Raw genomic sequence first — 24364 nt, forward strand, 5'->3', positions numbered from 1 at the left:
CTTTCTTTATAGTCCAACTCTCACATGCATACATGACTACTGGAAAAACCATAGCCTTGACTAGATGGATCTTTGTTGGCAAAGTAGTGTCTCTGCTTTTTAATATGCTGTCTAGGTTGGTCATAACTTTCCTTCCAAGGAGTAAGTGTCTTTTAATTTCATGGCTGCAATCACCATCTGCAGTGATTTTGGAGGCCCCAAAAAATAAAGTCAGCCACTGTTTCCCCTGTTTCACCATCTATCTGCCATGAAGTGATGGGACCGGATGCCATGATCTTAGTTTTCTGAATGTTGAGCTTTAAGCCAACTTTTTCACTCTCCTCTTTCACTTTCATCAAGAGGCTCTTTAGTTCCTCTTCACTTTCTGCCATAAGGGTGGTGTCATCTGCATATCTGAGGTTATTGATATTTCTCCTGGCAATCTTGATTCCAACTTGTGCTTCTTCCAGTGCAGCATCTCTCATAATGTACTCTGCATATAAGTTAAATAAGCAGGGTGACAATATACAGCCATAACGTACTCCTTTTCCTATTTGGAACCAGTCTGTTGTTCCATGTCCAGTTCTAACTGTTGCTTCCTGACCAGCAAACGGATTTCTCAAGAGGCAGGTCAGTTGGTCTGGTATTCCCATCTCCTTCAGAATTTTCCACAGTTTATTGTGATCCACACAGCAAAAGGCTTTGGCGTAGTCAATAAAGCAGAAATAGATGTTTTTCTGGAACTCTCTTGCTTTTTTGATGATCCAGCGGATGCTGGCAATTTGATCTCTGGTTCCTCTGCCTTTTCTAAAACCAGCTTGAACATCTGGAAGTTCACAGTTCACATATTGCTGAAGCCTGGCTTGGAGAATTTTGAGCATTACTTTACTAGCGTGTGAGATGAGTGCAATTGTGCAGTAGTTTGAGCATTCTTTGGCATTGCCTTTCTTTGGGATTAGAATGAAAACTGGCCTTTTCCAGTCCTGTGGACACTGCTGAATTTTCCAAATTTGCTGGCTATTGAGTGCAGCACTTTCACAGCATCATCTTTTAGGATTTGAAATAGTTCAACTAGAATTCCATCACCTACACTAGCTTTGTTCATAGTGATGCTTCCTAAGGCCCACTCGACTTCATATTCCAGGATGTCTGGCTCTAGGTGAGTGATCACACCATGATTATCTGGGTCATGAAGATCTTTTTTGTACAGTTCTTCTGTGTATTCTTGCCAACTCTTCTTAACATCTTCTGCTTCTGTTAGGTCCCTACCATTTCTGTCCTTTATTGAGCCCATCTTTGCATGAAATGTTCCCTTGGTATCTCTAATTTTCTTGACGAGATCTTTAGTCTTTCCCATTCTGTTGTTTTCCTCTGTTTCTTTGCGTTGATTGCTGAGGAAGGCTTTCTTATCTCTCCTTGCTATTCTCTGGAACTCTGCATTCAAATGGGTATATCTTTCCTTTTCTCCTTTGCTTTTCATTTCTCTTCATTTCACAGCTATTTGTAAGACCTCCTCAGACAGCCATTTTGCCTTTTTGCATTTCTTTTTCTTGGAGATGGTCTTGATCCCTGTCTCCTGTACAATGTCATGAACTTCTATCCATAGTTCATCAGGCACTCTGTCTATTAGATCTAGTCCCTTAAATCTGGTCCCATCACTTCATGCAAATAGATGGGGAAACAATGACAGACTTCATTTTCTTGGGCTCCAAAATCACTGCAGATGGTGACTGCAGCCATGAAATTAAAAGACACTTGCTCCTGGGAAGAAAAGCTATGACCAACCTAGACAGTGTATTAAAAATCAGAGACATTACTTTGCCAATAAAGGTCCATGTAGTCAAAGCTATGGCTTTTCCAGTAGTCATGTATGGATGTGAGAGCTGGACCATAAAGAAGACTGAGTGCCCAAGAATTGATGCTTTTGAACTGTGGTGTTGGAGAAGATCCTTGAGAGTCCGCTGGACTGCAAGGAGATCAAACCAGTCAATCCTAGAAGAAATCAGTCCTGAATATTCATTGGAAGGACTAACAATGAAACTGAGGCTCCAATACTTTGGCCACCTGATGCAAAGAGCCGACTCATTAGAAAAGACCCTGATGCTGGGAAAGACTGAATGTGAGAGGAGAAGGGGATGACGGAGGACAAGATGGTTGGATGGCATCACTGACTCAATCAACATGAGTTTGAGCAAATTTTCCAGGAGATAGTGAAGGACAGTGATGCCTGGCGTGCTGCAGTCCACGGGGTCACAAAGAGTCAGGTATGACTGAGTGGCTGAACAACAACTCTATTACAATTATTGTATAGTCTGAGCCTCAGTTTCATCTATAAAATGCAAATAACCATGCCAAACTCAGTTTGTTGAGGTTTTCCTGGTAGTTCAGAGGTAAAGAATCCATCTGCCAAGCAGGAGATGTGATTTTGATCCCTGGGTTGGGAAGATCCCCTGGAGAAGAAAATTGCAACCCATTCCAGTACTCTTGCCTGGAGAATTCCATGGACAGAGAAGCCTAGTGACCTACAGTCCATTGGGCCGCAAAAGAATAGAACATGACTTAGCAACTACACAACAACTCAGTTTGTTGTTTGATTAAGCATAATAGTGTATATGAGACCACCAAGCAATAGTGTCTGACAGTTAGTAGATGTTCAATAAATGCTAATTCCATCATACCCTTTTCAGCATTCCCTTTTGAAATGAAAATGTAATTGAAGAAGCCACAATGTGACTTGTTATTATTTTCTAATGTTTTCTTTATCAGTCTGGAAGGAACATGAACAGGGAAAAACAAGCACATGGTAGGAAAGGATCAATAACTTGTGATGAGGAGAGATGAATCTTCCTGTCAGAATTCACTACAGAACACACTAGAAGCAAAGTTTATTCTTAGGCCTAATTAAACTTACAAAGTTTATCTTCTCTTTTCCCTCAGAATGGAATTCTTCACCCAAGACAGAGTCTACTATTACTGTGAAAATGAATCATGAAGATAGATCTGGAAAAAGAAAAATCATCTAAGCAATGGAGAACCCTCTAAAGAATGCATGCATCTTTCTCGACCCTGGGTGACAAATTACAGAATCAGAAGCACAGAGATGGGATCTCATATGAACACTTCTTAAAGGTTCTGTAGGTGACTGGTGCCCGACGAGGTTAGATTACCACACTGATGCAGTGCAAGCTTGTGCCTGGAAGGTAAGAGCTCTTAATCAGAGAGCTGAACAAAATTAGTATGCACTGAAACAGTAGCTGAAATAAAGTCGAAAGCCTGTAATAGAAGAGCCTGTGACAAGTTCCCCCAGAGGATTAGATAACCATGGGATCTCTTCCCTTAAAGAAAAAAAAAATCTACGTGGAAAAGAGTCTTGTCTATTGTATTAAGGTTTTTCCCTACCTGGCCCCACTCTCAACCTCATGCACTGAAATAGCAAGCAGTTAATGCATGACCCAGTTTATCTCATGAGGAAGTACATTCAGTAAAATTGTCCAGTGTCATCAAAACTGTATGGAATATACACCTAGACTCAAAATTTACTTTGGCTCCTTAACAAGGTTCTGAAACACAGTGAAATTTAATGTGGGTAGGTGGAAGGAGAAAGCTGGTAGACGAAAGAAGAGGGCAGTGAGTTTGTCAGAGAAACCCCGAGAAAAGACTTTGAAGGAGAGTGAAGGTTGTTAGCTCTAATTCATAGGGACCTGGGAATCCACAGAGCTCTAAAGACTGGCTTGGTGTAGTATTTAATCGAGAGGAAAATGCCATGAAAAGAGGCAGGAAGGACAGACTACAGGAGATGGTGCCAAATGCTGGAAGAAGGAAAACTACAATTGATCAGGCCAGAGATGGAAAGTCCCTGAGCTAAAGCTCTGTCAGGGGCCTGGGAATGAGGGGAAGATGGCATGTTAGAGGCAAATTATGACAAAAGTTAACCTAAAATCATTTAAAGACTAGTTTTGATTCCTTAATTGAGAGATGAGAACATTGTCCTGGGATTGGGTGAAAATCATAGAAAGTTTGTTGTTCAGCCAGTAAGTCATGACCAACTCTTTGCAACCCCATGAACTGCAGCACACCAGGCTTCCCTGTCCTCCACTATCTCCTGGAGTTTGCTCAAATTCATGTCCATTGAGTCGGGGATGCTATCTTACCTTCTCATCTTCTGCCATCCCCTTCTCCCTTTGCCTTCTATCTTTCCCAGCATCACGGTCTTGAAACTTTATCTTCATTATGCTCCACTCAAACCAACGAACATAGGACCCAAATTTTGTAGGGAAATGGTACACTTTCTGCAGTTGAAAGATTTCCAGCATAAGGGAAGAACTTAGTTCACTTACTTACAGTCATTATCAGTCCGTGTCTTTTTCCTCTACAGAACTCTAAACTTCTTATGGCCTTTGCATCTTTCTTGGTGCCTAGTGAAATGCCTGCCTAGAATATCTTGAATTTAATTTGATTATAAATCATAATTTTATCAGAAGCCATCTGGTCTGAGTTAAGTCATATAAAACTAGGTTGAAACAGCTTCATCACTTATTAGCTGAATGATACTGAGTAAATTAATTATACTCTAAACTCAGCTTTCTCATCTATAAAATCCAATTATTGAAAAGATTAAAAGAGATAATATGTATAAAGTACTTACCACAGTGCCTAGCAAATTACAAGCATTTAACAAATGCTAGTTCCCACTATTTTTATCATTGAGCTCTTTATTTTTGCTTCTCACACACACAATCCATGGTATCAAGTTCCACATACATCAGTTAGCCAGAAACCCAAGTAAATCAATGAATAAGAAAAGAACACTAATCAATCTTCCAATTTTTCTATTTTGACAAGATCCTGGCAACTGGGAGTGAGGGGGAAAAATATCTGCTGCAAAGATGCATCACTCTATTATCAAAACAGAGTCAGATGATGTCACAGTTAACAGAAGTCTTTACAAATGAAGATGATTCTACTAATAATATTAAATACATTGCTATTTCCAACCTTCTACAAAGACTCAAGCAAAAAAAAAAAGGGAAAATACTCCCCAGAAAAACAATTGAGACATCTTGGCTTTTTTGAAGAAATGTAGAAAACAGAAAACACAGCTTTAGTTGTCAAAAAGCAGACAATGTTTGATCAGAACCAGAAAGAAAATTAATAAACTAATTAATAACATTCATCTGGCCCAAAGACAACACTGTTCTTAGAATGTTTGCTTATCATTAAAAACAAAATTATTTGATAGTTTAAGAAGTTATGCATTCAGAGAAGATGACTAGGGAGAACTGGAAGCAATCATCTTAATATATTTTGAGCAGACTCAAGAAATTATTGGAACCTTAGACTGAGACCTAGATTTGGCTGTGTTCTAGACCCAAAAAGTTATCTGTGCATGATATTTCTCAGATACATATTTAGAAAGGAATGAATTGAACTGAAATATGCAAATGGCATCAGGCTATGTCACTTCTGAGGAAATGTTAAAACCCAAACTATTACTATTTTGAAAATAGCACCATTTAATTTTCTTCTTTATCTGCCTCTCCCACTTTCTATATGTATCGAGGGATATTCCGGATCTACCCCACCAAAACTGGTTTAGCAATACTTAAAATTCAGCAAAGAACACTCCCACCCCCAGGATATACCTTCTTCATCATTATGGATGACTGGCATATAAAAAAATATGATGCCTAGAATTGGGGTCAGTTCTTCTCTTGCAAATATTCACACATCAAACAATTCTCCTTCCTCATTTTCATAAAGACTATTCTGACCATATTATCATAGCTAAAGGACAAAGCATATCGCTCTCAAAACTCAATTGATCTTAGTTATCTAAGTCTTACTCTGCAGAAGATAATGGAAATTCTTTCTGTGTAAAAGGGTTAAGCTTAGAGGGAAAAAAGTGAAAGATTTTCTGGTTCATTCTAAATAGGCTTTGGAGAAAGAATCGCTATGTGCAAAACACCTCACCTCCCGCATTTCATTGATCAAAGCGTTTTGTAAAACAAGCAAATGCAGAATTTTGAGAGGCATTTCAAGGCTTGTCTTTGGGAAGTTAATTCCCTTTGCTAATTTATCATTGATTTCCATTGTCTTTTCCTCTCTTATGCCATCACCGTGTATAAGAGAATATAACAAGATTCTCATTTGTCTAAAACTTAGCTTGAATTGTTGACAAGGTGGATACTCACGGGGGCTGTACAGGGTAGGATGTGTGCATTCATTCAGATCCTACTAACACCACGGCATCTCTCCTATGTGCCAGGCTCAGGTTAAGGAGGCTGGCTCTGGCACCGCCCCTGCCTCTGAACACCACACAGCAGGTGCTTCCTGACATGTTTCGGACTCTGCAAATCCCAAGATAGATACTTTAGAATGTTCTGCTCACAAGCTGTCTATCAGAAAGCACATTAATAGGGTCCCAGGAGCCTACAGGAAAGCACTGTTCCCAGGCTGGTACTTCCTTGCTACGTGTCCTTTTTGCTTGGACATCCGCTGGTTGGGCACAGTAGACCCCTGCTCCCCCATCAGAGGAGGATCGCCCCACTCTGCTATAGCTCCTCATTCATCCATTCTGGGTTTAAAGATTCTTCCAGATCCACTACAGAGGAATTTAACTCCCTAAAGGCCCCAACTATAAATAGGAAAGCTTTCTTGCTGATACCACGTACCCCTCTCCCCCTTCCCCAGTTCTTATACTCAACACCCCTTCCTCCTCCAAATTCTACAGGCTCAAAGTAGGAATAATATAGTTCACTTATAAAATACTATTTCTGATTATACAAAAATATCTGTCCTGATCAGAGTGCTTTTCAGCCTTATAATAATAAGAAGAAGAACACTAATATCTACAGACTTACCATATGTTTGGTAATGGATACATTTTCTCCCCTAAACAACCTTACAAGGCAGGTACCAGGGTCAGGAAAATTAAGGTTTGCATAGATTAAGTGACTTGGCCAAGGTCAAATAGCAAGGGATAAGAGACAATAATCAAACCAGGTCTGTTCAGTTGCCAAAGCCCAGCTTTCAACATGTTCCCACGCTGCTTCATAAGGTCAAAATGTGGGACACAAAGCAAAAATAAGATTACAGCACTAGGTATTTGTTGAATACAAATCGCTTCTTTTCAAGCTTTTCAGAAAACAAACTGAACGAAATATTTTATTCCAAGGAAAGACTGACACTGTAGAATAGCAAAAGTAGCCTAAACTTTTGATTTGTACTTCTGTGAGTAAAACTTACAGTAGTTTATGTTTAAATGAATGCTGGGAATGGACTAGAATAGAATGTACCTTAATTGATTTATGGATACTGTGTTTCTTAATAACTCACAGTTAGCAATTTCCAATTTTAACCAATCCCCTTCAATAAGAGCTTTCTCAAAACACTTAACATCATTTTCTTTGAATACCTGTGGTTAGAGCAAATGTTGCCCACCACGATAACCTGATCAGCTAAGCCTACAGAAAGTGTTTCACTCCTCCTGCCCACGTATTTGGTCAGCCCAGTGGTTTGCCCTGTAGGTCAGATTGTTCCTGTGTACTCTCCGCCTCCACTGAGTTTTATGCTCCATATTCAAGATGGTTATATTGTCCAGTGACTTCAATCCTATAGTCATTTCCCCATTCGTGAAAACTGTAAACATCTTTGACCTTGACTTATCTTCTAATATATCACTTTCTAACCTTTGTAAACATACATATACAATTACATATGTCTATGTGAATAACTTGGAGAAGACAATGGCACCCCACTCCAGTACTCTTGCCTAGAAAATCCCATGGATGGAGGAGCCTGGTAGGCTGCGGTCCATGGGGTCCCAAAGAGTCGGACACGACTGAGCAACTTCACTTTCACTTTTCACTTTCATGCATTGGAGAAGGAAATGGCAACCCACTCCAGTGTTCTTGCCTGGAGAATCCCAGGGACGGGGGAACCTGGTGGGCTGCACCAGGACCCTATGTCTATGGGGTCACACAGAGTTGGACACGACTGAAGTGACTTAGCAGCAGCATGTGAATAACTTATTCAACTCTTCTGCATGCAAACCAATTAACTCACTCAGAGTTTGGTTTTGGTTTTTGTGTTAAGACCAGATAGACTCGTTTAGAAAGATTTTTGCTTGGCCTATAGCACAATGGCAGTGACAAAAATAACAGTCCGTATTATCAATTCACCCTATTTTGACCAGCTTCAAAGGACTATTTCATTTTTACATTCCTGATACCATTGAGTCACTGGTCTATTTTCATTTATAACATGAGCATTACTACTTTCTTAGCATAGTAATTTCTACAACTCATGCAATTAATAAATATGATTGAATTTGAATTTTTCTGAATTTTTAAAAATAGAGATCACTATAAAGAGGAGCTGTTTGTACCAAATATAGTCCAAAAGCATGAACACTACCAGATAATTTACCAAAAAGCACTTACTAAGCATTTATTTTGTTAATTAGGCCTCTCTGTCCTTAGAGTTTCTATGTAGAGACATCATCTAGATCAGAGCTGCTCAATAGAAATAGGATGTGATGCAAGGAAAATATGTAATTTAAAATTTTCTAGTAGACACAACTAAAAAGGCAAAAAGAAACAGGTGAGATTAATTTATTATAACACTAAACTATTCATATGAATTTTATTAAACCCAATGTATGTGAAATATTGGGCTTCCCAGATGGCGCTATTGGTAAATATGCCATACATATGCCAATGCAGGAGACATAAGATATGCAGGTTCCATCCCTGGGTGGGGAAGATCCTCTGGAGGAGGGCATGGCAACCCACTCCAGTATTCTTGCCTGGAGAATCCCATGAACAGAGGAGCCTAGCAGGTTGCAGTTCATAGGTTGCAAAGAGTCAGACATGACTGAAGCGACTTAGCACGCACATATGCAAAATATCATTTCAATATGTAATCACATAAAACTACTGAGATATTTAACATTATTTTATATTAAGCTTTCCAAATCTGCCGCGTATATATTTACACTTACAGTGAGTTCAGACTAGCACCTTTCAAGCATTTGGTGCTGCATATGGACAGTGGCTATGGTATTGCACTGCACAGGTCCAGATCTGTGGTTTGCAACCTCACTGCTCACTTGTGGAGTTTCTACAAATTTTTATTCTCAGGCCACTCCCCTCCCAAGCCAATTAACTCAGAATATCTGCGAGCAAGACCCAAACATCAATATTTTTTAAAGTTCCCAGGTGGCTGCAATGAGCAGCCAAAATTGACAACCACTTGTCAAAGACAATATGGAGGTTGGACATGAATGTCCTCATTCGGTCATTTAAATGTCATGGGGGGCAATGGTGAGTGACATCATGGAGCTCATAATTTGTGTGTGTGTGTGTGAGAGACATTAAAATAAATATCCACAATGCTGTGATAATCACACAAATAAAAATGTAAAACAAAATATACAAAAGGATAGTAAAGAGAGAAAGAGCAATGATGCCTGATGAAACCCTATTCCTCATGCATTAGCTGCTAGATTGGTAAATGTCATCAGATTGGAGTGAAGAGTATTTTTTGAAAGAGACAATAGATTTTTGAAAGGTATTTTAGTTGGTGCCATAAAAGCCTCCTTCATCAGACCCTAACTAATTCAGATTTTATAATTTCTGATAGACATTAAGGAAGAATATACTTTTGCCCTACATCTGGGGAGAAAACAAAAATGTTTGCTAAGAAAAAGATTTTAACAGATCATTTTAAATTATCAATACTTTATCTAAACAAATAAAAAAAACGGACATATTCACAAGTGAAGCTCTCTGAATCTAAATCAGTTTACTGCACTATATGGATTAAAATGTCATTAAAGTTATTCAGTTATATTTTTTAAAGAAAAGCATAGTAATTTAGACTTATTCCATGTAAAATGTATGAGTTTTTTGTGATATGAATACAAATTCTCTTGAATCTGTTCTTCTACTGTCTAATATACTTCCTAGTACGCTAAATTTTTGAGGAAGTTTTCCACCATAGAGTCTACTGTGGTTGCAAAATAAAAATATGCCTCTTGTACACACCCTACATTTTAAGCTTTTTGTTACCTTTTTCTGACTAATGCATCCCTGGGGCTTGTGGCTCAGATGGTAAACAATCTGCCGGCAATTCAGGTTTGATCCCTGAATCAGGAAGATCCCCTGGAGAGGTGCATGGCATCCCAATCCAGTATTCTTGCCTGGAGAATTCCATGGACAGAGGAACCTGGTGGGCTACGGTCCATGGGGTTGCAAAGAGTCAGACATGACTGAAGCAACATAGCACTGAAGACATCCTTATTCTTTTATTTGCTCAAAGATGAGCTCAGAATGTTCTTCCTTCCTGAAACCCTCGCTGACTACCCCGCCTCCATCCCCTCCCATAACCCCTTCCTCTGTGTCTTCTGGTATGCTGTGGACAAGCTTCTCATGACACTTGTGTATATCAACAAATAAACACAAAACTGAGTGATTCCTGTTTGAAAGATTATGAGCTGCTTGAGGGCAATTCATGTCTTTTCATCTTCCTGTCTCTAGCCACGAGCATAATGTGTGATACTTAGTAAGTAATCAAAGATATTGCTCAAGTTAGATTAAAACACAGAAAACAGTGCCTTGTGAAACCAAAGCAAGAGCCAAATATATACTTCCACAAGAATAATGGAAAAGATTTATACACCGAGTAAGGAAGTACAGAGATTTCTTAAAATTGTTAGTGATAATGTCACCTTAAAAGGAAAAGGAAACAACAAAAGGTGTCAGCTTGTGCTCTGAAAATTTTCCTACAAATAATATGATGATTATCTCCCCTTGAAAAGGAGAAACATATATATCATGATTTCTACACTGAGGGTTTAGGGAGTGGACGTGTTTTGTTCTAATAGCAAAATAATTGGAGAGACTATTGTACTGGTCAGCATGACCCAGCTGGAAAACTTTTGATTTAGTAAACTTGTCTTCCTAAGTAAAACAAAGCTAATTGGACCAATAGAAACAATAATGTGCTGCTCAAGGCTCTCCCAGATCATCAGAAAAAAATAAGTCAATGAGAAAGAAAATTACTTTTGAGAGAAACGAACCAGTGTGACTGTCTAGCTCTGAAAAATGAGAGGACAGGGTGGAGACAGGAAGCACCCATGGTTCAGACTGGGGCTGTTGGGTTTGCATTGTCACGTGTTGATGTCACACCTAGGGCCCAACCCTACTACCACAATCTCCCCAGAGCAGAAATAAATAAGGGCTTACGCAGCCCTGCTCTATAAGTCTCCCTCACACCACATCTGCTATTGTGCTCACTCATCCTGAGACACAAAATGCCTGGATCATCTTACATTCAAGGGTAAGATGAGTTTCCGGTAGTTATTGTCACTGCTTCATTTTTTCACATATATTTACTTCATAAATGTGCAAAAAATAACTCAGATAATTCTGCAAATTCAATGGTCTTATTCTGATCTATGCCAGAATAAGAATTCCACAAGCTAAGGTTATCTTAAATCCACTCTCCTTGGGAAAAAACATACAGCAATTTTAGATACATTATATGGGCCTTGCTTCTTCACTTTTGTCTCTCTTTAGACTATTCTCTCCCTTTTGCCCCCAAATACAAACATGTCCCTAAAAATGCCTGAAAGCATTGCAAAATGGTCAATTACATAAAACAGCAGCCTTCACATTTAAACACTTACAGTATTTCATATACTATTTCTATAATCCTATTTGTCAAGTTTTAAATAGGTCCAAAATTCATATGTTGTCCTAAAAAGCTTTGAGAGAATAACCCTCTCTTCAAAGAGAAGACTACTATTAATATACAACTGGTCAAATTTAAACTAATAAACCATAATCAAGCAAAAATAGGTCTTGAGGAAAAATAGGTCCTGCCTTAAACCTTCGTGACTTAAAAGTTTCATATTTGGCACTCATAAGAAATCCCAATTCATGTGTGTGAATATATAAATATTCATGCATAGTTAAATATGCACCTATAAATGCACAGGCTATGTATACAGATTTCAATGTGTTTTATGATTGTGAAATGAAATGTGCCTATGAAATGTTTTATAGACACACACTGGTCTTGGAGAAACTACCACTTTGATATCCATTAGATGTGATATATGAGTTTTCCACTGTACCATCATGGTAATATAATGCCATGGTCTAAGATTTATCTAATAAGCAACTCAGAAGTATGTAAACACTCTAGAAATGAAAAGAAAATTGTGAAGCTATTAAATCATGGTCAGTGAAGTATGTCTATGTCAGTCATAATCTAATCAATCATCCACCGCCATCAAGTTTTAGCTACATTGACATCCAAACCCACTTACCACTTTGGGGTCTTCTTTGCATCCTTGCTGTAAGAATGACAAATTGCTTAAACTGGCTGACTGCTATTGCAAGGTCAAGCAAAAGCCAAGCACTGAAACCAAAACCAATGATCCTCTCTATAGATGCCTAAATTAACAAGCAGACAAGACTATACATTAAATGGTTAAACTCTGTACTCCTGGCATTATACTATTTACTCAGTCCAGGAAGCCAGAAGCATGGAACTAAACACTTGTGCTATGTTGAACTTTCTCCCACAGAAATTCTCACAGAATTGTAGGAGAAAATTTCCTAAAATGTTTTTCTAATTGCACAGATTGAGGAAACTATTTCATTCAGTGGCTCAATCCTCTTGAGCCTTGCTGCTGCTGCTAAGTCGCGTCAGTCGTGTCTGACTCTGTGTGACCCCATAGACGGCAGCCCACCAGGCTCCCCCATCCCTGGGATTCTCCAGGCAAGAACACGGGAGTGGGTTGCCATTTCCTTCTCCAATGCAGGAAAGTGAAAAGTGAAAGTGAAGTCTCTCAGTCGTGTCCGACTCTTTGGGACCTCATGGACCGCAGCCCACCAGGCTCCTCTGTCCATGGGATTTGCCAGGCGAGAGTACTGGAGTGGGGTGCCATTGCCTTCTCCTCTCTTGAGCCTTAGTGGATAACAATAAATGTCTCTAAATAAATTAAGGGATTCATGCTAAATGTGTGTTGGTCTTGTTATGGCAGGTTGTGGAAAGTGGTCAGATGAAAGTAGCCAAAACCAGCCAACAGGATACAGATTGTGGCCAGGGACCATTTTATATAGACAGGGACTAGGTGGTAACAGTGCTGAAAACAAACAAATATCCAAACAAAGTAGGAATTTCAGCCACTGTGAAGTTAGAAAGATTCCAGCCAGGAGAAGGACATTGGATCTCACTGTCCTCCCACCCCTTTAACTCTCCCCCAAAGCCCATCAGTAAAATGGCTTTGGGGGAGCTCTGCACCCCGCTCCAAAACAAAAGACTAAGAAAAAGTCCATAATAATAAAGAGAAACACATGTTGAGCACTTCATCTATGTGTAGACTTTGATAAGCATCTGAAACATTCTATTCTATTTTCATCAGCATTCATTCATTCATTCAAAAAAAGAAGCAAACATACACACATGCATCACTGGATATAAAATAGATGAGGAAACACAGGTCCAGAGAGGAGTTACTCCAGATCTTAAAATTACTGAATCACTGATGGGGGCCTCAAAGCAGGCAGATATACTTAACTGGTACACTTAGCAGATGCACTTAACCAACTCACCCTCCCCCATGAGTCAACAAACAGGACTGATTTCCAAGAGGCTGGCCAAAGCTTCATGGTAGGCAAGGTTCAAGGCTGGGACAGGTGGTCTGGGCTCCCCAGAGCTGAAGTTCAAGCCGGACAGAAGCACAGGCAACTTCAGGACAGGGTATGTAGGACAGGAGTGGAGAGAGACACTGCAGGCAGGAAGACACAAGAGGAAGCTGCTCTTGGGTAGAAATCAGGGCCCATTTTGAGATTCAAGCCCCACATCAGAGAAAAGTTAGAAACAGATACCAAGAAGGGAGTATTTCAGGATTTGCACAAGACCCTGGACCCTTCTGCCCTATTTATAAGTCACCAATCTGGGCTTCCTGGTGGCTCAGACAGTAAAGAATCTGCCTGCAATGCAGGAGACCAGGGAAGATGGGTTGGGAAGATCTCCTGGAGAAGGAAATGGCAACCCACTCCAGTATTCTTGCCTGGAGAATTCCATGGACAATGAGCCTGGTGAAATACAGTCCATGGGGGTCGCAACGAGTTGGACACAACTGAGCAACTAACACTTTCAGCTTTTCAATTTGCGCTGACAAGTGTGTACAAGCCTATGCAGGCAGAGACAGAGCCTGCCCGTGACTGCAGCCAAACACCAGGTCTTCTAGGCTGAAGACCACTCATGCTTCTAAAATCTGCACTTTCAAGTTCCAAATGCTATGCTTTCCTCTTTTCCAATTATCACTATCTTCATTCCCATACACATCTATTAGAAAAAAGCAACAATAAGACATCTACTTAGTTCAGTCATCTGGGAAATGCTACGGATAATACAGTACTGTGGGTCAAATAATGCATTCAAAAACCAGTCAATTTAGTGGAAAAAAGAACAATCAAATTGCTTATTTTGCATCATGCAGAGCAAAAAAATTACAACTTGAATGCTGTGCTTTTCAAATAGTTGTACTGAAGTTGGGTAGACATAATCACATTCACCAGGCATCTCTGCACTTTGTCGCTTTGGTATATTATTTTTTAAACTGTCTTTTTTTTTTCTTGGAATCAAATTTATTTATCCTTTGGGGATGCTTAATTCCTTAATGTCAATCAATTTTTTTTTTCACTAAAGCAAGCAAGTTCTTTGTTTTGCAGCTAAATTCTTAATCAGCTTTTGTTCAGAAACTGTTTATTTCTGTCTGCATTACAAATGCTAGATTTAACCAATCTGTCAACGCAGGATAATATAAGGAGGGATCTTGTCAGTTTGTCCTTTCCTCTCAGGAACACAGATACTGTATCCTTACTTTTTTAGAAAGAAAATAATAGGATTAGACTAAGATGGAGAACAAGAGGAGGTCAGACCTAAGAAAGATATGTGGTCCTTCTAGAACTTTCCCATGTAACATGGGGAATTGTAATCCATTTGTGCTAAATGCTTTGACTCTGCTCATTATGCAAAAAACATTAAAGCCTAGTATATTTTGTTACCATAGTTCTGCCTACTGGGAACTATAATTAAAGCACATTTAAGCAAATGCAATTTTATTTGTTATTAAGCAACTAAAAGCTTAGTCAACCTCGCAAATATGACATTATTTTAGGATTACAATATAAGCCAGCCAGCTAGCCAATAAACTTTATTAGGTCCTATCTTTATTAGCAATGCCTCCTATTCCTGTTGTAGGAGACCCCTATGCTATGTAACAGTGGTCCTCAAGCTTTAGGAAGCCTCAGCATAACCTGCAGGACTTGTTAAAATATCTGAGCCTTGCTTTCAGGATTTCCTTACATCTGGGTTAGGGTCCTAAAATTTGCATTTCTAATATATCCCTAGGAGACATCGACGCCTCTGGTCTGCAGATCACACTTTAATGCTATATAATGTACTGGTTAGAACTTTGGAGTCAATCCACCTGGGTTCATATTCTGCTTTTCCAGTATTTATACATCCTTGGGCAAGTGACCTCATCTCTCTAAGTCTCAGTTTCTTAATTCATTTAGTGGGGACAATAATATTTATCCAAAATGTTAAGATCCTGCAAGCCACCAGGTATGGCCAAAAAAAACCCCAAATCAAACCAAACCTAATTTTGTATAAATTTATGGTGATTACAGTTTCCCTTCACTCTAGGAATTTTGTATGAAGGCAGGAGTAACATATAACTTCCCTCACTTTAACACTAATGCCCTCACCCACAGGAAGTGCATCCATTCTGTAACACAACATAGAACAGGGCAATATCTTCTGACATTTTTATTTGGGAGCTCAAGATATCTAATAACTTCAGTCAATGGTCTCTGGTAATCTCCATGCACATGGGTTAATGATAACAAGAAAATCAAATAACATTCATTTTAGTTTCTAAAAATTCTAAGAATGTAAATCTTTAATGAAATGTTGGAATAAAATCATAGCTGTATTTGCAATTCTCCAACTATGAAAATTTCATTTTAACTGTTTATCTTTTGACTGTCCAGTTTCTCCTTTAATGATGAAATTGATAACAAATACTCAAACCAAGTAGAAAAGAAAACATAAGATATAAGGAAGGTAGTATCAGGAACATTTTTTGAGGGTCCAAATAGTGACAAACTGTAGCAATAATAATTAAAATTTCAAAATACACCAGTATAGATGACTATCTCATTTTCTCACTATATTAGGAACACACACACACAAACACAAACTACCAATGAAATCTATATTTCTAAAAAAACCCTTTGTACCTTGGAAACCTCTTTTGGTCCTGGCTCATATTATATTCCTTTCTATAGTTATATATTAAAGGTTTACCATAATAATGATTTGTTTAATTGTGGTATTTAAAATTTTTTCATGTTTCTAATTACAGCATAAGAAATACAAGATATCACGAAATTTAACAAAAATGTCTACATAATTTAAATGCTACATGTGTAGAATATAATTTAATATAAAACTCAGTCACCTGAATAATGATATCTTAGACACAGTCACACTGGTCATAGAGAATATCTGTCAGCTTAGGTGAAGAGGAAGTGGCAATATCTTACAGAAAATTCATTCCTGTTTATCACTCTAATGACAGAAAGTGAAGACAAACTATAAAGAGCCTCTTGATGAGGGAAAGGGTAAAGTGAAAAAAATTGGCTTGAAACTCAACGTTCAAAAAAAGACTAAGATCATGGCATCCAGTCCCTTCACTTTATGGCAAATAGAAGGGGAAAAAGTGGAAACAGTAACAGATTCTATTTTCTTGGGCTCCAAAATCACTGCAGACAGTGACTGCTGCCATGAAATTAAAAGACACTTGCTTCTTTGAAGGAAAGCTATGACAAACCTAGACAGCATATTACAAAGCCAAGACCACTTTGCCGACAGAGGTCCATCTAGTCAGAGCTATGGTTTGTCCAATAGCCATATACGAATGTGAGAGTTGGACCATAAAGAAGGCTGAGCACCAAAGAATTGAAGCTTTTGAACTGTGGTGCTGGAGAAGACTCTTGAGAATCCCTTGGACTGCAAGGAGCTCAAACCAATCTTAAAGGAAGTCAACCCTGAATATTCCTTGGAAGGACTGATGCTGAAGCATTAGCTCCAACACTTTGGCCACCTGATGTGAAGAGATGACTCATTGAAAAAGACCCTGATGTCGGGAAAGATTGAAGTCAAGAGAAGAGGGCAGGAGAGGATGAGATGGTTAGACAGAATCACCAACTTAATGGACATGAATTGGAGCAAATTCCAGGAGATAGTGAAGGACAGGGGAGCCTGGCGTGCTGCAGTCCACAGGGTTGCAAAGAGTTGGACACAACTTAGCAACTGAATAACAACAAATAGAGGACAGTATTTGTTCAGTTGATTCTGTCTCTAATGGTTTAGTTGCACAATGAATGCAACTTCACTCTTATTTTCCACAGAAAAAGACAAAGATTGGTCTTGTAATTCTTCAATTCCATCCATCACTCTAATATCCAACTCACTCATTTGTATACACCTTCCACAAGGATTTATCTCCATTAAAGAATTCCTTGTGCATTTTATCTATTTTGATCAAAATGTGTATAAACTTCTTACAGTTTCATGATATCAATGTATACGACGATTCTAACTATTTTCAGTTCTTTGAAAGACAAGAAAAACCTCAAGAAATAAGCATTAGCAGAGTTTTGAAGATTCTGGTTTGTTTTAACAAAAACATCAATTATTTCAAGTCCTTTGCTGATTAGGAAGTAGTGGATCTCACTCGACCGTCAAAGCATTTTGATCTTATGTTTTGTACTCCCATACAATGCCTTGTTATTTCCAATAATTATCTGAATGTTTGACTTTTTCCAATATCCTTCTCTCAGTCTTGTGTGTCTGTTAGGGAATCTAAAGGTTTGCTTGCCTAAGAAGAAATATGCTAAAAAGAGAATGAAACAACAACTTCAGAAGGAAAGGATAACAGGCAAATGCCCTTCCCTTCTTAGGTATAATTCTTGGGATTATAGAAAATGTAAAGACCTAACATACATTACCTTCAGTGAACCTTCAGAAGATCTTTTAACTTATCTTTGTGGACAAAATGCAGTAAGTAGAAGCTGAGTGCATGAATATTAAGACAGATTAGTCACAGTTTCAACAATAATACCCAGAGGGTGCTAACATGGTTCTGGGTTTCCAACATCATAGAAGGATTCTTTCCTAGGTTCCATTTGTTTCAACATTTCACATTCTCATCAATGAGAATGACACCATAAAGAGGACACATTAGAATCTATAGACAGGCCAGTGTTGGATGATTGAAAGGGATCAAAAAAGAAGCTAATATGTTAGAAACATGGGCTGAATAAGATGACAAGTAATAAAAATAAATGTAAAACGAGGTGATTAAATCCAAAGGACAATTGTTTTGTACAGACTGGACAGTAGCAATAACTTAGTAACAATCCATGCAACAAAGGCTTCATGATATTAGTCTATGTTGTTGTTCAGTTGCTCAGTCGTGCCTGACTCTTTGTGAACCCATGGCCTTTAGAAAGGTTAATATGCATCAACAGTAAACTGAAAGTTTGTTGAATGAATGAATGGAGGTAGTATAGAATAATAGGAGGGATGAAGAAAAAAGGGAAGGAGAGGGAGGGAGAAAAATGAGGACAAAACAAGGGGAGAGGAGACAGTCTATATGAAAAGGAGAAAAACTCCATAGACCACCCTAGACATACTGAAGTATAAGTATGTATGGACCAACTGAATACCCTCAGGAGTGATCTGTCAAATCATTGCCATTCAAGGAACTCTTGAAGGAATCATGTATCTTTAGCCTTGGATATCTGATAATCATGTTCAAATACCCTAAGAACTTCAGTGGGAAAAAGAATTGGACATGGTGTTGTTTCAACAAGTAAGCCAGATGAATGGCAGGCACAAAACAGCAGAATTAGATTCTGTAAGCATATCTTAGTGTCAAAGTTCTCCAAGGATGGAGCTCCTGGCCACTCTGTCTAGAAGGTGCTGGATCTCTGACTGGAAGATCCCTGGCAAGGTTTTTGAAAAATTAATTCAAGGATCAGATAGGTGGTAAGATTAGATAATTTTTGAAAATCCCTCTTAACCCCAAGATTCCAATATTCAAACACCTTATTGTTGGGCAAAATAGTTCTTGCAAAAGATTTTTTCTAATAAAAATAATGGAAACAAATGGCTACCCTGGGGAGTGGAACCAAACCTAGAGAATAATCTATTTTCTTGTGTGTTTGTTCTTTAGAGAGTTAATCTCCTTCCACAGGAATGTATTTATATCTCTTTGTCCTCTTCTATACTGACTGACTCTGGTAATTTGCACATAGCGTGCTTTATCTTGCTAAATATAATAGTCCATCCAGCATTCTCCCTTTGTGAGAAATCCCTCTTTACTCTCATAAATGATATGAATGGATATGAAGCATACTTTCCTTTCTTCAATAGAGACTATTCCCAAAAGTAGCCTGAAACATGCCAGACATCTGCTCCTACACACAGTTCAATACATGATACTGATATGTATTATCACTGGGTGAATTCTGAATACAAGGCCAATTTAACACACTCCTGAACAACTCTTTCCTCCTCCCCTGGCCCAGTCACAGAAACCTCAAGGGAATCAGAATAGTTCTAATATTTTCCCAAATGAGCTATAACTAAGCAGGTGAATCTACTAAAATGAAAACCACAGTAGAGCATTCTAAATCTAAATATAAGTAAGTATAATGACAAATGTTTCTCTAATAAATATTTTTAAATATATAAGTACTTTGCTCTCTGTTGTATTTTAATACTCAAAGAGATTGCTTTTCCTTACTGTGAATTGTTCTTAGAGTTGGGCAGAGTTTATTGCCTGCTAAAGATCAGAGGGTGTGACTGTATACTCATTTTTTCATTCAACACATACTTAACTGTGTCTTTTCTAGCTGCTGGATATATCACCATGAAGAAAACAGATATGGTACCTATTCTCATGGAGCTTACTTCCTAGTGGAAAAATCAATCATAACAGGTAAACAGTTAATGGAAAAGATTATTTAAGTTATGAATTTTTTTAGCCATGCAGCATGTGGGATCTTAGTTCCCTGACCAGAGAACCTCCTGCAATAGAAGTGTGGAGTCTTCTACTACAAAGCCACAGTCATCAAGACAGTGTGGTACTGGCACAAAGACAGAAATATAGATCAATGGAACAGAATAGAAAGCCCAGAGATAAATCCATGAACCTATGGACACCTTATCTTTGACAAAGGAGGCAAGGATATACAATGAAAAAAAGACAACCTCTTCAACAAGTGGTGCTGGGAAAACTGGTCAACCACTTGTAAAAGAATGAAACTAAAACACTTTCTAACACCATACACAAAAATAAACTCAAAATGGATTAAAGATCTAAATGTAAGACCAGAAACTATAGAACTCCTAGAAGAGAACACAGGCAAAACACTCTCCGACATGAATCACAGCAGGATCGTCTATGACCCACCTCCCAGAATATTGGAAATAAAAGCAAAACTAAACAAATGGGACCTAATGAAACTTAAAAGCTTTTGCACTACAAAGGAAACTATAAGTAAGGTGAAAAGACAGCCCTCAGATTGGGAGAAAATAATAGCAAATGAAGAAACAGACAAAGGATTAATCTCAAAAATATACAAGCAACTCCTGAAGCTCAATTACAGAAAAATAAATGACCCAATCAAAAAATGGGCCAAAGAACTAAACAGACATTTCTCCAAAGAAGACATACAGATGGCTAACAAACACATGAAAAGATGCTCAACATCACTCATTATCAGAGAAATGCAAATCAAAACCACAATGAGGTACCATTACACGCCAGTCAGGATGGCTGCTATCCAAAAGTCTACAAGCAATAAATGCTGGAGAGGGTGTGGAGAAAAGGGAACCCTCTTACACTGTTGGTGGGAATGCAAACTAGTACAGCCACTATGGAAAACAGTGTGGAGATTCCTTACAAAACTGGAAATAGAACTGCCATATGACCCCGCAATCCCACTTCTGGGCATACACACTGAGGAAACCAGATCTGAAAGAGACACATGCACCCCAATGTTCATCGCAGCACTGTTTATAATAGCCAGGACATGGAAGCAACCTAGATGCCCATCAGCAGATGAATGGATAAGGAAGCTGTGGTACATATACACCATGGAATATTACTCAGCCGTTAAAAAGAATTCATTTGAATCAGTTCTAATGAGATGGATGAAACTGGAGCCCATTATACAGAGTAAAGTAAGCCAGAAAGATAAAGAACATTACACCATACTAACACATATATATGGAATTTAGAAAGATGGTAATGATAACCCTATATGCAAAACAGAAAACGAGACACAGATGTACAGAACAGACTTTTGGACTCTGTGGGAGAAGGTGAGGGTGGGATGTTTCGAGAGAACAGCATGTATATTATCTATGGTGAAACAGATCACCAGCCCAGGTGGGATGTATGAGACAAGTGCTCGGGCCTGGTGCACTGGGAAGACCCAGAGGAATCGGGTGGAGAGGGAGGTGGGAGGGGGCATCAGGATGGGGAATACATGTAACTCCATGGCTGATTCATGTCAATGTATGACAAAACCCACTGCAATGTTGTGAAGTAATTAGCCTCCAACTAATAAAAATAAATGGAAAAAAAAAAAAGAAGTGTGGAGTCTTAACCACTAGATAGTCAGGGAAGTCCCTAAGTTATGAATTTTAATGCAGAGTATCTTCCTTTCAAACTCATGGAAACAAGGTATTTTTGTTTCATTCAAGTGAGCCCAGCACTACAGCCATCAGTTCGTTTTCCCTTAATGGTCTTCAGATGGAAAACACTGATGCTTTTAGGTTTTCCTTAAATCTACTGGGGTTTTTTTTCAGTCTTTTTTTCTTTAGAATTTCTACCCACATTTTTTTTTTTACTCTTAACACTTCTGATTCCAAGTTTTGTTTAACTTTCTCCTTTCTTAAGGAAAAAGAGCTTGTATATTCTCAGTATGAATCAAGACTTTTTTTCATTAAATAAAGATACCATTACAAAAATATCCCAAACTAATTATCTTAAATTATCAAAATGATCATTCTCCACAGTACTGTTTACTATTTTACTATTTTTCCTGCCTTTTTCTCATTTAACTGTCTACCCACAGCTTGAAAAAAAGCATCTCGCCTGTATGCTTTATTCCATCATCAAGTGTTCTCCAGGCTTTGTAGTTCCAATGATCACATTTTTAGATGCAGCTACTCTTCACTACTTCTATTTGACATTCCCTCTTGGAAAACCTCCACCCCCAGCTTCTTCACCTTGTTATTAGATCGCCTTAGTTTCAGGTCATTAGTATCTTGAACTAATATCTTTATTCTGTTCCCAGGGGGCCATACAGTCTAGTCTGTCACTACTTATACCTGAATGACTAAAACAACTTCCCCCAAAGGTTTAATATCTCAATTTCTCTTCTTTGCAATTGATCATGTACACTAAATCATAGTTAATCTTAAAACAGTCTGCCATTGCCCCTCTCTGTCTTATCTGCCCTGGGAGCAGCTCTTGCCAGTGTCCCCACCCCCAGAAAATATATGCCTGCCCCAAGTTCATCTTCTTTGCACTCACTGGTCAGGATTACCTCTCAGCTGCTGAGTCAACCACTTTCTGTGATGGTACTAATAGATGAGAGCTGCAACTTGGCAGTCACATGTCCCCTGACCTTACTTATCCCTAGCAGCAGCTTCCAAAATAGCACCATTTCAAGGGACATTGACGCAGCAGCCAAGTTCATTTGGGTTGGAAATGCCACAGTCAGAGGGGCTTGGCTCTGGGGTAGGGATTAAGACTGTGTTTGGGAGCCTCGGCACTGGTTATGCCGAGAATCCTTCTCTGAAGCTACAGCTCTTCTCTGAAGCCATTCCGGGCTTTGCCCTCTTGGAGACTATGGGGGTCTTTTGCCTGAGGATGGCCTTTCTCATCCTCTTTGCCGTGTGAAGGAGCTGTCTCCATCTTCCAGGGTTCTTTCTTCCACATCTTGTCTGCTCTGTATATTTATTTCCCTATACCTTTCCAAGCAGCCTGGGAAAAAATGGTCAAGTCAAGGTTTGACAGAGGGACGACAAATAGTAAATACTGTATGAATAAGAAAAATTATAGCCTGTCATTACCCTAGTTACGAATGCACCTTGGCTCCCTAATACCTACAGAATCAAGTTTCTTTTTCATGAACTTAGTGCTTGGAGAAGATAATGCTGAAACTGAATAATTCTATTATTAAAGTGACCTTTTCATTTAGGAGGATTATAAATAACCTGTTTGGTCCCTGAAAACGATTTTGGATTTTTCAGGCTAATGTGCCATTGGCTCTTATGACTTAGGTACCTGCATATGTCTCCTCACATTACCTAGCTAAAACTTTCCTAATTATCTTCCTCCCAAGTTTTTACCAAACTCCTTCCACACAGCATACACACGCACACGCACACGCACACACACATACACACACACACAAAGGAAGGAAGAAAAAAAAAGTTTTTAGAAATAATTTACTGAGTTCACTGACATAAATGGGAGTTTTAAGAAGCACAACAAACTATTTCAGCATTATTTTGGCCAAAATATATATACCTTTCCCATTTCCTTTACACCCACATGAAACCTACACTATGTCTTTTTCCATAGGATCCAAAGCTCAGTAGCTTGAATTAATTACAGAATGACATTCTACAGGCAACTTTTGGTTCAACACCTGCAAAATAAAATCAGCTCAGCCTTTGAAGAGAGGATCTACTAGTGATTAATAAATTCACCACTGCCCAGGAGGATAAAAAATAAAAAGAACAAACTGATTACTTTGTTGTGATTTCAAACTAAATATTTATCTTCTATGTATTTTACTTGTCCAAAGAACAAGACTGCAATTTGAGTTTATTAGTAACTGAAGCAGAACTAATGAAAGATTCCTTATTAGGATGTTCTAGCTACCTTTTCAAAAACATCTATTTCTTCTTTCATGAAGATTAAACGTATAAAAGAAAATTCAAGTTTCTTTTATTAGTATCATAACTAGCTCTAGCAATCAAGGGAAAGGAAGTTTCTCTTATCTTTCTGCCATATTTTATTGCAGCTAAATTAATCCTTGTAGTTGTATTATGTCTTTAATACAAGTTAACTGATGCTTAAAGTAACTAAAGTCCAACATTTTTCCCTCTTTTATAATAATTAGTTCCTATTATCATAAATGTACTAGACTCTGAGAAACTCTGCAGACTTTAATATTTGTTACTTTTGCATTTTTCAAGATTCCCT

At 38.4% G+C, this 24364-nt stretch overlaps 1 protein-coding gene and 1 pseudogene across 4 annotated transcripts in view; one reads left to right on the forward strand and one right to left on the reverse strand.

The window, feature by feature from the left end:
• Positions 1-23050, forward strand: part of LOC122674647 — a 36312-nt pseudogene extending 13262 nt beyond the window's left edge.
• GRM8 (glutamate metabotropic receptor 8) overlaps positions 1-24364 on the reverse strand; it is an 834842-nt gene that overhangs the window by 524679 nt on the left and 285799 nt on the right. The gene's annotated exons all lie outside the window — the stretch shown is intronic.

The sequence above is a fragment of the Cervus elaphus genome, chromosome 18 (genome assembly GCF_910594005.1).
Source record: "Cervus elaphus chromosome 18, mCerEla1.1, whole genome shotgun sequence".
Lineage (NCBI taxonomy): Eukaryota > Metazoa > Chordata > Mammalia > Artiodactyla > Cervidae > Cervus > Cervus elaphus.